Source organism: Podarcis cretensis (assembly GCF_951804945.1).
Source record: "Podarcis cretensis genome assembly, chromosome: 3".
In the NCBI taxonomy this organism is placed as follows: domain Eukaryota; kingdom Metazoa; phylum Chordata; class Lepidosauria; order Squamata; family Lacertidae; genus Podarcis; species Podarcis cretensis.
In genome coordinates, this window is record NC_137172.1 from 18765958 (window position 1) to 18780393 (window position 14436).

Below are 14436 nucleotides of genomic sequence, written 5' to 3' on the forward strand. Positions count from 1 at the left end.
TTGTCTTGTATAATAGGCTAGTTTCTAGCCACATTCACACACGTCTCTGTCTAACAGAGTCATTACTGAAGTTTGAGGACCATTTCCAACTGGGCAAAGGCACTCAAAGAGGATGTAGAGCAGGGGTATGTGGCCTGGATAAAGCTCCAAGGGCCTGACAGAGAGGTTTGGAGGGCCACATTCAGCCCCTAGACCTGAGGTTACCCCACCTTGCGATGAAGTTGCATCTTTCACTATAAATCAGCAGTAGGAGGCCACATTCCCTCAGGAGATAATCTGTTGCAAGCTAAATACCAGCGGTGACAACTGTTAGGAGCTCGTCCTACACTCGAGTAGGACTCTGGCAGAGACACATGCCCAACTGGCATGTTCTCTCCCTCCTGGTCGATCGTTCGGGAGCTTCAAAAGCTTTCTTCAGCCCAAACATCACAGCGGCTGATGCCAACAGACACTGGCACACTTAGGGATCCGCAGAGTTTGCACAGCTTGCGTAACAGACCTCAGCAACTCAGCATTTTGGCTAATCTACTTTATTTACATATAAACACACACGGAACACTGCAACATGGCTCCCTCTCTCACTAGCATCAGACAGCAAAGAGAAAAGAAACAAAGGACAATAGTCCCACTTCACGGAACACAGTAACACAAACATCCTGTCTCTGTCACTTCCCACTCTGTGGAGTCAAAACGTATACCGTCATGTGATAGACAACAATCACATGACTGCAATCATGGAGCAGGAATTCTAACAACAAGAAGAGGAAAGGTGGAGCAGAACAGACCATCCCTTTTGTTTTTCTTTCTGACATCCTCTCCTCTCCTTTCTCTCTCCCTGTCTAGCTGAGATACAGACTCGTTGCTCTTCTTGGAGGTCTTAACTGGGCACTTGCAGATGACTTCCCTGCTCCTTTGCCCCAAGCTCCATCCATTTTGGGTTCCTCCCCATCCTTGCATTCCCCCACTTCTCTTCCTCCAAGCTCCCTCACCCACGTGAAATTAGGCCAAGGACCACACGCAGCCCCGTAACAGCTTGTGGCTCACCCATACTATAAATAGGGATGGGGGAAAATTTGATTCAGTTTGCATCTAAAAATGAATTTACTGCAGCCACCTTTTCTGAAATGGTATGAGAACTGAAACAAGCTGTCCTTCGACGTTCACACTTCTCTGAATTTTGCAATGCCATTCTCCAGCGAATCAATGTGTAGATAAATGCACAAAGTGCCCATATGAATACAACTCCCAAAAAAGACATTATATTGGGGAAACCAGCTATGCAGAAAGATGTGCACTGGGCAAATTTGCAAACTAAGTTGCATATATGAGGAGAAATGAGCACTAAAATGCTGGTGGTTTTTTATGAGGACATTTGTGAATTTAAGACTGGAAAAATGAGAAATCGACAGGCAAAAATTCTCGTATTCACGCACCCCTAGCTATAAGCTATACAAAAGGCTAGAGACGAGGTGCTTTTTCTTGCTTACCTGCCATGTGAACATGTTATTTGGTTTCAAGCAACAGCTGATGCAACAGGTTTCCGAGAAACCACCCAAAACAGAGTTGCCGGGGTGAGCGAGGAGAGAAAAGGAAAATTTAGGTTAACAATACCAGTGGGAAATCTTTGAATAAATAGATGCTGATTATACCTCTTTTATCTCCATCCAATCCCTTTTACATCCAGCGATCTCAAAACATTTGGGTCAATGATGTGACTAAGCTATTGGCTAAGAAGCTTGGACTAATTTGAAGTCATCTGCACACAGGAGCAAACAAAACTGGATGTTCCCTCTGGCGCATGGGCCTGGGTGTTCAAGTTTCCCACGCAGCAGTGGTTCCCATCAGCATCTATCCAAAATCTCGTGTGAGGGCTTCCGTTTGTTTGGAAGGGATCAGCTTAGGCTATGGGACATCTGAGTGCTTTGCTAACTAGCTTGTGCATTTAGAGGGAATTGATCTAACTAAGCCGCGTCAATTAACCAAATGAAACTTGGCATTCTTTTTTTTTTCCAACCAAGAGTACAAAATTAGCACTATGCCCCTCCGTGAATATATTTACAGTGGTACCTTGGGTTAAGTACTTAATTCGTTCCGGAGGTCCGTTCTTAACCTGAAACTGTTCTTCACCTGATGTACCACTTTAGCTAATGGGGCCTCCTGCTGCCGCCACGCCACCAGAGCACAATTTCTGTTCTCATCCTGAGGTAAAGTTCTTAACCCGAGGTACTATTTCTGGGTTAGTGGAGTCAGTAACCTCAAGTGCCTGTAACCTGAAGCATCTATAACTCAAAGTACCACTGTACTTACTTTTATCTACCTATTCATGCTTTCTGTAACAATTGCTGAGGGCAGAAATGGAATGGCACAACACAATCTTCAACCTTCGAAGGCTTTTAAAGAAGATTAAACAAATTCACAGAGGAGACAGGTATAAATGGCGACTAGCTACTAATTTCTTATGAACACGGCAAACTAGCACACTGAAACTCCTTGCTTCCTATGCTGCACTCCCTCAGCTAGCTTGCTGCCTTCAAGTGCAGTGGAAGGTGCTGTCTCAACAAAAAGATTTGGCTCACTCGTCAGTTTTTCTACACAGACTGGGAGAGGTGCCATCTTTATCCTTCACCTCAGGAAGCAAAACGTCTTGGGTCGAGTTGACAGTGAAACGACACTGAAAACAGTAGTCACATGACTGTCTCTCCAACTCACTCCGTCCATGTGTATTAGCATGCATTTTAGTCCTGTGAATTGCCCCAAACATCCCCCCCCAAACCATGTCATTTTCTCCCGCTGACAAGTTCTGTGCTATCGTGAACAATGTACACGGCTCCCCACTCAGAGAAACACAATGGCTGTTGAAATATATTCAGAGTCGCAAAGTGATTTCATGCTCTTTACTCAGCTCATAGTGGTGCTTTATACAGTGGTGCCTCGCAAGACGAAAAGAATCCGTTCCGCGATTCTCTTCGTCTAGCGTTTTTTTCGTCTTGCAAAGGAAGCCCACTGACGGCTTAGCGGCTTAGCGCTATTAGCGGCTTAGCGGCTTTTAGCGGCTTTTAGCGGCTTATTGGCTTAGCGGATCAGCTGATAAGCGGCTTAGCGGCTTAGAAAAAGGGAGGGGAGGGGAAAAAACCCGCAGGAACTTGCAATACATTTTCGTCTTGCGAAGCAAGCCCATAGGGAAATTCGTTTTGCGAAGCGCCTCCAAAACGGAAAACCCTTTCGTCTAGCGGGTTTTCCGTCTTGCGCGGCGTTCGTCTTGCGGGGCACCACTGTATACATTATTTACACAATGGGCTGCACATGATTGGCTAATTCTGGAATTCTACTGTAAGCCAATCAGGTTGTGGATTCACTTATATCTGGAGCATGATTGGGTGGTTCCTGCCAACCAATCATACTGCTGCATTGTTCTAGGACCAATCAGACTGCTGCAGTTTGGATCTTATTCAACTCAGTACATAACACCTGTACATGTAAATTCATCCCTTGAAATCATGTATCTGAGAACAGCGTGTCCTTGAAGTACCAGACCTGGGAGTTTCGGTTTCTTTAAATTGCTGAACCCTTGCCAATTTGTACCTTGGAAGTGAACATGCAAACTGAGGGGTTTTTTTAAATAAAAAAATAAAATCAATGTACCTATGTACTCAAAATATGTAGGTCAAATAACATATTTATCAACTCGTATCTTTTGCCTATGAACATGTGCAATCGTGTTAGAATGGAATGCAACAAATGTGGAGGCAAACCTGGAGCTATGCTCCCTTTTTTTTGGAAGCATAAGCCAACAACTCTCTCCTTGAGATTCCCTCTTCTTTTAGATGGGGCTTCATATGTACAGCCAGTTCCTCACAAGTCCTGTGCATTTGTACCTCCAGCATTTAAACACATAATCCAGGAGTTGCCAGCATGGGGCTCATGGACATGAGGGCACCCATGAGATATTCCCCTGGTACCTATGAAGGGTCTTTGTCATCTCCCCCCCACCCCACTGCCCCCTGGACCATCAGCTGGTGAGGGTGGTTGCCTTTTTCCTTCTTCAAAAAATGCATAAAGCTGAAGGGAAAACACATAGAGCTGAAGAAGGAAGTTGGAAGAGAGACGCTCTTTCCCACTTCCTCTTTCAGCTCTATGTGCTCAGATTAATCCTACCAGGTCCAGTTTTTAGCGCAATCTCTTGGATAAGTGACATTTAAGTGTGTGCATGGTTTCTCTAATGCTCATCCGGCAGAGAAAAGTGTCCCGCAAAGGTGACGCCCATGGTACTCACTCAAACAGAAGATGACTAGATTGGAAGATGCATTTTACTGACAACAGAGTGTTGTTGTTGTTGTTTAGTCGTTTAGTCGTGTCCGACTCTTCGTGACCCCATGGACCAGAGCATGCCAGGCACTCCTGTCTTCCACTGCCTCCCGCAGTTTGGTCAGACTCATGTTTGTAGCTTCGAGAACACTGTCCAACCATCTTGTCCTCTCTCGTCCCCTTCTCCTTGTGCCCTCCATCTTTCCCAACATGACAACAGGGTAGTGTCCTTCATTGCGCTTGAGGCAGCTGGATAATTTAGGGGGCTGAAGACGAGGGAAGGAAGGATCTGTCCATTTCTGTTTTCTCAGTTTCTTATTTTCCCCCTCTTAAATTCAGTTCCCCGCATTTTGGCAATTTGCAATTTAAAAAAATCACAAATCTCATGAAATTCATCAGCAGCTTAGTGTGAATTTCTCTTATTAGAAACACGTTTTTGTAAGCAGTTTTGAGTCACCTGCACATTTTTTGCTAGCAAATTTCCTGAATACAATTTATATTTCTATGTTATGTCACTAATATATTCATTTTTGCGTACCCTTCCCCCTGTTATATGCATTTTTGTAAACTGGTAGGAGAACTTCATTGTAAAATGTGTACAAGTGCAAAGGCAGAAGAATGACTGTGTTTCAGTTCTATTGTTTTGGGCAGTGCCCCTTTAAATGTGAACTGAACTAGATTTCTCTCTTTCCCTACATAGGACAGGTCATGTGACATATATAGCTCTGTCCTCCAACGGAGGAAAATGAGTGCAGCGGATTGAGTGGAAATGCTTGGGAGGGATAGCTTTAAAAAAATAGATATTTGTCTGTTTCAAAAAAAGAGCAAGGCTTGTGATTTATCTGCAATTAAACTCAGAATATTAGGAATTTTATTATCCAGGAGATCAGGGGCCTTAAATTCCCAGGAAAATAAAATAAAGCTGTCATGCAGAGTTCATTTCCAGTTGGAAACGCTGTGTACCAAGATCTGCCCGTTGCTTTCTCACCAGCATTTAGTCCCTGTTAAATAAATTTATTACTCTGCCTTTGAGAAGGGGGGGGGGGCTTACAGAATTCATCCGGTTTTAGGTCTTCACAAAGTTTAACTGGGCAACAAATCCTCCTTCCACTGACATTCCTTTGTCTAAAATTGAATTTGTGAGTGGAAAACTCACCAACGTTACGTCAGAAGACCACCAGAAAGATGCATGTGTCTTGACCTAGCAAGGGCAAGCTATGGAGAAAAGCAATCTTCCACACCCAGGGGGCTATGGGTGCTTCAGCACCCACAATCATATATTTGTGGGGCTGGGCCCCTATGAAATCAATGGGCAAAGTTGAAACCCTTCGTTGTGGGCACCCACAATTTTGGCGCGAGATGACACCTATGGTTCTGAGTTATGTTTATGCCAAAGGGTGAGGTAGGTAAGTATGCTAGTGTGGGATGGAGAAGGGAAGTCCGTTAAGAACCTGTGGGCACATCGTGAGGGTTTTGCAATGCACATGCATCCCTGAACAATCAGCAGTGTATTCTCTGCTAACAAATGATCCTCTAACAAAGAGGCTGAATCCAGACACTCCCTTTTCCTTCTCTCCTCTGCTTTCTGGTGATTAGCACTGATCATGTATTCATAGAATCATAGAATCATAGAATCATAGAGTTGGAAGAGACCACAAGGGCCATCGAGTCCAACCCCCTGCCAAGCAGGAAACACCATCAAAGCACTCCTGACATATGCTTCTCAAGCCTCTGCTTAAAGACCTCCAAAGATGGAGACTCCACCACACTCCTTGGCAGTGGAAGGAGAACGACAAGGAGAAGACCATGTTCACAAGCTGCTTCTTGGAGCCCATTTATGAAAGAACGACCGTATTTTTCCGTGTATAAGACTAGGTTTTTTCCCTAAAAAATAATGTCAAAAATTAGGGGGCGTCTTATACACTGGGCCATCTTCCCCTATTTTCTTAAATCTGGTAAAGGTAAAGGGACCCCTGACCATTAGGTCCAGTTGTGACCGACTCTGGGGTTGTGGCGCTCATCTCGCTTTACTGGCCGAGGGAGCCGGCGTACAGCTTCCGGGTCATGTGGCCAGCATGACTAAGCCGCTTCTGGCGAACCAGAGCAGCACATGGAAACGCCGTTTACCTTCCTGCCAGAGTGGTACCTATTTATCTACTTGCACTTTGACGTGTTTTCGAACTGCTAGGTTGGCAGGAGCAGGGACCAAGCAACGGGAGCTCACCCCGTCACGGGGATTCGAACTGCAGACCTTCTGATTGGCAAGTTCTAGGCTCTGTGGTTTAACCCACAGCGCCAGCCACATCCCTCTTAAATCTGAGTCCCCCAAAATAGGGGGCGTCTTATAGACAGAAAAATATGGTATATATCAGAACAAAAATGCAGAAGGAATGAAAACAATGCCTCCTCTGGTTCCATTTGCGGTAGAAGTGTTTCAGAACTTAACCACTTTCCCCTCAAGAGAAGACATGATCCTTTACCCATGACCAATGAGATCTGTCCATGGAGCCTCAGTTCTATTCCCTAGGAATCTACCAACACTCAAGGTCCCTCACATTTCAAGGAACCTCTGCTTGATCTGGCAGCACCAGGCACATCACCTATGAAGTGCCATGAGCATGTGACGCTAGAAATCAGGGCACTGCCCCTGCAAGATCATTCCAGCTGACAGGAGGGAGAATTAGAATCACTACAGTTGTCATTGGGCTTTGTAGCAACATCTGTGGTTATCTGTTGCTCTCCTTGGTGCTGAATGTGGTGCTGGTCCTATTTATTGGCGCTTTGAGTGGGCTCTGACCCTGGGCGTTCTTTTGTTTAAGGGATTCAGGTGACCCTTAGGCTGAAAGGGGTTCCCCACTCCTGCCTTCTGTCATGATGGCTGTAGTCTGGGGTTGAAGAGCAAAAAGCCATTGCTTGAGCTCAATACTAGGTGGAGTGTTGCTCAGCCCGAAATTCAAGCCTGGACAGCATTTCTAGCCAGCCTAAAACAGGAGGAAATAATGGGATTCTTGAGGAGTAGCTGTATGTTGGGATTTGGAAGAGCATCAACCTCACTTCTTCTTCTACAGTACAATTCCAAATGCCTCACTATTTGGTGTTCCAGCACACAGACCAAGGGATTCCTGATCCTGGCAGTACTCAAGATATGAACACAAAGTGCAGATATTTTGCCAAGGAACTGGCCAAAGATTATCAATGTCCCTGCTCCCGCCCCCCACAAATATCTGGTCTTATGTAAGGTATCCACTACCTTATATGCTATGTTACAAATGACCCAACAGTGTTCGCTTCTAAATATATGGGATGGTCACACTCAAAGACTGCAATCTAAAGAATTGGTTATATGGCTGTTGGCAGCAGCTAGAATATTCACAGCACACAAAAAATGATCTTGATGTTTCTACTAAAAGGCATCTCCTCACATCTTCCAATTTTGCTGACAAATCAAGATACGTGGACCCCTTTGTCATTTTTGATTTTTCCTGTATTCTTACATTTGCTCTTGTTTGTGTTTATATCTTATGTGTGTTGGTATAAAGTGAATCTTACATTATTAACAAACAAACAAACACAAATCCAGATATACCACCCACACTGCTTTCTGGCTCAAATGCAAGCGAGAAGCTCCATCGTCGGGTACCAGTTCCTTGCAGAAGACAATTTGCTCCAGTGTTGCAGGGTGTCTGTACCTTTGCATCTTTTAGTGACATCACATCTACTTTCACCTGACATGAAGAATGGAACTGCCTATTGCTGTACAATAGCAGCTCGAAAGCACGCCAAAAAAAGTGCAAGTAGATAAATAGCTACTGCTCCGGCAGGAAGGTAAATGGTGTTTTCGTGCGTTGCTCTGGTTTCGGTGTTCCAATACGCCAGAAGTGGCTTAGTCATGCTGGCCACATGACCCGGGAAAACTGTCTGCGGACAAACACTGGCTCCCTCGGCCTGTAAAGTGAGATGAGCGCCACAACCCCAGAGTCGTCTGCGACTGGACTTACGTAACTGTCAGGGGTCCTTTACCTTTACCTTTATTGCAGTACAGGGGTAGACATTCAGTCTCCAAGACAATAGAGAGTTTACATGCCATGCGCTCCCCCCCCCCCCCCGCCGCCCTTAATACACTGCAAAGGCTGTTTTATATGCATTTGGCTTAAATAAGGCAGACTTGTGTTTATTCAGTCGATCTTACCTGACTTCGGTTGCATAAGTAAGTTTACATTAGCTAGAATTCCCCAGGCGATATATTTGAGGTTGAAAGTTTGTTGGCGCAGGGGTAGCGATGGAATCGCAAGTGTGTTCATGCGCGGCTGAAAGTTCCATTTATGTCCCAGTGTCATAAAAATAGCCTCTACCTTTGACAAGACAGACTTAACACCCGAGCTGTTGGGTCCAAGAGTATGCATAGGAAAGCAAAACACAGGGCAAAGTGTTAATCTAATGCATTTTTTCACCTGGTGGAATTTTAAACGCTTACAGAACCTTTAAGACTGGTTTTCCCTTGTCTTGGTATCTTTAATATCCTCCATGCACGGAATGCCCAATCACATGCAGTGTCTGTGTCTGGGACAGGACATTGCAAGGGTAATCAAAAGGCAAATCACCTAGTGCAGGACTGCCCAAACAGTTTGGTGAAGTGAGCATGCATGAGGGCCGACCAAAGTTGTTGAGCTTTTTTAACAATTTTACTTCAAAGTTGTTGAACTTTTTTTTCCGATTTAACCCAATGACATATACTGCCACGGAGGCCGGATTAAATTGACCAGCGACCTGGATTAAGCCCTGAAAAGGTGTTATGTACTGAGTTGAATAGGATCCAAAATGCAGCAGTCTGATTGGACCTAGAACAATAGGGTCCAAAATGCAGCAGTCTGATTGGACCTAGAACAATAGGGTCCAAAATGCAGCAGTCTGATTGGTCCTAGAACAATAGGATCCAAAATGCAGCAGTCTGATTGGTCCTAGAACAATGCAGCAGTCTGATTGGTCCGCAGGAGCCACCCAATCCAGCTCCAGACGGAAGTGAATCCACAACCTGATTGGCCTACAGGAGAATCCTGGAATTAGCCAATCACATGCAGCCCATTGTGTAAATAATGTATATAAAGCAGATACTGTGGGGGAACTAGCCATTCCTCCTCACCACTATGAGCTGAATAAAGAGCATGAAATCCACTCTCGACTCCGAGTATATTTCAAAAGGACTTTGGACATGCCTGACATAGTGATTTGAACTGAATCAACGAGGATTTCAGACTCCCAATTGTCCAACAATAGCAGCGGCTTCTGTCCCCGACATCTCCAGTTGAAAAAGGGTCAGGCAGCAGGTGATGTGAAAGAGGTTCATATAAGACCACAAAGACAGACGCTGCCAGGAGGGATGGGTTAATTTGTCAAATCTGAGTTCTCTCGCTTTCTCATTTTTTCCAGTCCTAAATTCAATTCTCCATATTTCCACATCAGTTTGCCATTTTTTAAAAACTCCAGCATTTTAGTGAGATTTTTTTTGTAACATATACCTTTCTGTATGCAAGTATACCTAGTATCAGGTAGGTGGCCATTGCCGTTATAAAAGAACAAGAGATGCGTTTATGGTGAACTCTTTTTCTAGAAAAATAGCAGTGCCAAATAAAATGCATTTTTGTATGTGCTTTTCTTTAATATATGAATATTTATGCTCACTTCACTCTAACACCTGAATTTTTGTACGTGTGCCTTGGCTGGAAAGCTGCATTACATAATTCAGAGAAGTTCTCCCTTGTGCTCGGTTCCTCTTTGCCATCTGGTTGGCCACTGTGAGAACAGGATGCTGGGCTGGGCTTCAGTTCTTGCCCTGTTTTGGAAAGTAGAAATTAGGTTAGCTTGCCTATAGATGCAGCCTATAGATGCAAGCAAAGACATCACCTTGCCAACAAAGGTCCGTATAGTTAAAGCCATGGTTTTCCCAGTAGTGATGTATGGAAGTGAGAGCTGGACCATAGAGAAGGCTGATCGCCAAAGAATTGATGCTTTTGAATTATAGTGCTGGAGGAGACTCTTGAGAGTCCCATGGACTGCAGAAGATCAAGCCTATCCATTCTGAAGGAAATCAGCCCTGAGTGCTCACTGGGAGGACAGATCCTGAAGCTGAGGCTACAATACTTTGGCCAGCTCATGAGAAGAGAAGACTCCCTGGAAAAGACCCTGATGTTGGGAAAGATGGAGGGCACAAGGAGAAGGGGACGACAGAGGACAAGATGGTTGGACGGTGTTCTCGAAGCTACCAGCATGAGTCTGACCAAACTGCGGGAGGCAGTGGAAGACAGGAGTGCCTGGCGTGCTCTGGTCCATGGGGTCACGAAGAGTTAGACACGACTAAACGACTAACAACAATAGATGCAACCTGAACCACATTTCTCTCTCACTTGTAGCTGTGCAAAACCTTTGTACTGGGGATGCTTGAGCAAACAGGTGAAACAGGTAAAAGGCAGCTTCCATTTTCCATATGAAAGCTTGAATATTGCCTCTTATTTGACACTGCAATTTGGTTTGTGGCATTTGAGATCACATCCCTTCATCAGATGTTGATATTACAGGCTGTTTTGCATGCATGCATGAAAGCCCCCCCCCCCTTTTGGCTTGAACATCCGAGAGCAACAAACGAGGCACAGCTGAACCTTTTGCCAGGCCCTGTGGCCTTGGCCCATCAAGCACCCACTGCTGCTTGAACCTGCTTTTCCTTTTATTGATGTACTCCGCAGAGTAGTTATTCCAAGAAAGAGCAGGGAACATGTTTGCCTGAAGCAAAACAAATAAATAAATAGAGAAATCTTTATCGCTGTACTTCCTAAATGCAGACATTTGAATAACAGCAAGAACTGGCAGAGGTTGATTGTTTCAATAACTGCGAGGCAGTTGATTTCTATCATCTTTTACGTGGCTCCAGGCAGTTCTGCAGAATCAAGCATTTTGTGCAAGCAGTGAGTGTGTGTGCATTTCCTATGGGCATCCCCTGAAAGCAGTTTACTTGCTGTGGAAATAGAATCGTAGAATCATAGAACTGTAGAATAGGAAGGGACCCCGAGGGTCATCTAGTCCAACCCCCGGCAATGCAGGAATCTCAGCTCAAGCATCCATGACAGGTGTCCATCCAACCTCTGCTTATAAACCTCCAAGGAAGGAGAGCCCTTAACCACCCTGAGGGAGCCCATTCCAGAACTGAATGTGGCCCTCAGGTTGAAAAAAGCTCTCTGCACCTGGTATACAGGATTACAGCCTAAGATCTCTTGTAAAACCTGCGCCGGGAAATTGGGTTAAAGAAAACCAAACACCCAATCATGCTGGGACACATAGCTGGCTTCTGCAAAGTGAACTGAGAAACAGTCTTGTTCCCCTCCGAGGGTTTCCGTTGTGGGCTCATCTACCGATCCAGTAAAAACACTACACAGGCAAAGGGAGGGAAAAGAAATCGCAGAAGAGCAACATCAGCTTGGTTTCAGTCCAAATCCTTCAAGGTTGTTTATTTTAGTTTCTTTTTTTAAAAAAAAAAATCTCTAAAAGTATGCAAGCCCAGTAGCCCAGGATTCCCAGATTCCAGTAATGGTAAAGTGGATAACTTGGTGTGGGCGATAATAGATTATCTTATTTACTACTGTTGATTACAAGGAAGGAAGGAAGGAAGGAAGGAAGGAAGGAAGGAAGGAAGGAAGGAAGGGTTCCAACTTGAATAAAATATTGGGGGAGCAGCCCTCTCAAATATTTTATTGAGTGGGGGGCAAAGAGACCTCGGCCCCTGGGAGGTGGCTCCTAAGGAAGCAAGGAAGCTATAAAAGTAGTGAGTTAACCTTTCAGAGGCCTTCTGCTTCAACTGGAGCCACATTCACACCACACATTGAACACATTATGATAAACAGTCATGGTTTGATGGGTAAAATAGCCTGTGATGTAGAACAAAAGTAGGGAAAAAATATTCAGGTGCAATGGAAAATATGCTTAGTAGCGCGGCACCGACACTATCCGCTAGCTGCCATGAATACTTAGAGCAACCCTCGGTCATGCGGTACCTCGGGCTGCGAACAGGATCCATTCCGGAGGCCCGTTCACAACATGAAAAGAACGCAACCTGAAGCGCCGTATCTGCACAAGTGTGCAGTGTGATTTGGTGTTTGTGCGCATGCACGAAGTGCGATTTAGCGCTTGTGCACATGCGCAAGCAGCAAAACCCGGAAGTAGACCTTTCTGGTACTTCTGGGTCGCCGCAGGACGTAACCTGAAAGAACGTAACATGAAGCAAACGTAGCATGAGGTATGACTGTAATCACAGCAACAATAATGACATGAGAACAGCCTGCTGGGTGAGGCCAGTAGCCCACCCAGTCCAGCGTTCTGTTCTCACTGTGGCCACCCAGATGCCTGGAGGAACCCCACAAGCGGGATTCACGCTCAAGAGCATGCTCTCTTCCCGTGGTTTCAGGCAACTGGTATTCGAAAGCAAGAATGCCTCTGACCATGTAGGCAGAACATAGCCATCACGGCTAGTAGCCATTGGGAGCCTTATTCTCCATGAATTTGTCAGGGTGAGGTAGCTGACAGGGGGGAAACCTACACACCATATTTTTCAAAATATTATCGAAAATGCTGATGAAATGCTGCCTCCCTACAGCTGAAGCACAATCCATAGGGGGAACAAATTGCCTGCAAGGAATTAGTGATGACCCTCACCTAGGAAAAACCCACCCTAATTAATACTTTAAAGCACTACCAGAAGTTGATGCCAGCAAAGCGCTTTGGAGACCAGTGGTCTACTCAGCTCTGCATGTTGTCCAATCTCTTTTTATCGAAAAGCAAAACCCTAATGCATCGCTCCATCTGTGCGTAAGAAAGGCAGTCGTAAATAAAGCAATAGCCCTTAGAGAGGAAGCACTACTTGTGCGAGCGTTTAGAAATTGAAAACAAAAATAACTCCTGGAAGAATGCAAAGGCATAAATCATACCCTGAGATGGTCTGCTTGGTGATGGATCCATTATATAATTCCTCTAGCACTCAGTTTTAGCAGGGGCTCATCTGTGTCTTCCAAAGATGAGGCTTTGGTACGAATGACTTCCATATGTGTGCTAGCAAGCAGCTGGAAACTGGGCTTATTCTCCTCCCCAATCAATCTTTGGTCAATCTAAGCCAAATAGCATGGCATATACAGTTTTCAGGTGATGGGAGTCCTGATAAACTTGAGCTTATATAAAATAATTGGCACTGTAGAATACTGAACTGGATGAAATAAATCCAGGGGGGGGAGGACCTTTTTCAGTCTGGGGTCTCCATGCTAGTGGTGAGTGAGGCTAAAGGCAAACATGGCTGGGACAATGGATCTGACACTTACTTTTGTACCATAGGTTGCATTCCAGCATCTAAATGGGGAGTTGCCTGTACTAATTGCACACAGTGAGCGCTCACTGGAAGGACAGATCCTGAAGCTGAGGCTCCAATACTTTGGCCACCTCATGAGAAGAGAAGACTCCCTGGAAAAGACCCTGATGTTGGGAAAGATGGAGGGCACAAGGAGAAGGGGACGACAGAGGGCGAGATGGTTGGACAGTGTTCTCGAAGCTACCAGCATAGAATCATAGAATCATAGAGTTGGAAGAGACCACAAGGGCCATCAAGTCCAACCCCCTGCCAAGCAGGAAACACCATCAGAGCACTCCTGACATATGGTTGTCAAGCCTCTGCTTAAAGACCTCCAAAGAAGGAGACTCCACCACACTCCTTGGCAGCAAATTCCACTGTCGAACAGCTCTTACTGTCAGGAAGTTCTTCCTAATGTTTAGGTGGAATCTTCTTTCTTGTAGTTTGGATCCATTGCTTCGTGTCCGCTTCTCTTGAGCAGCAGAAAACAACCTTTCTCTCTCCTCTATGTGACATCCTTTTATATATTTGAACATGGCTATCATATCACCCCTTAACCTCCTCTTCTCCAGGCTAAACATGCCCAGCTCCCTTAGCCGTTCCTCATAAGGCATCGTTTCCAGGCCTTTGACCATTTTGGTTGCCCTCCTCTGGACACGTTCCAGTTTGTCAGTGTCCTTCTTGAACTGTGGTGCCCAGAACTGGACACAGTACTCCAGGTGAGGTCTGACCAGAGCAGAATACAGTGACAC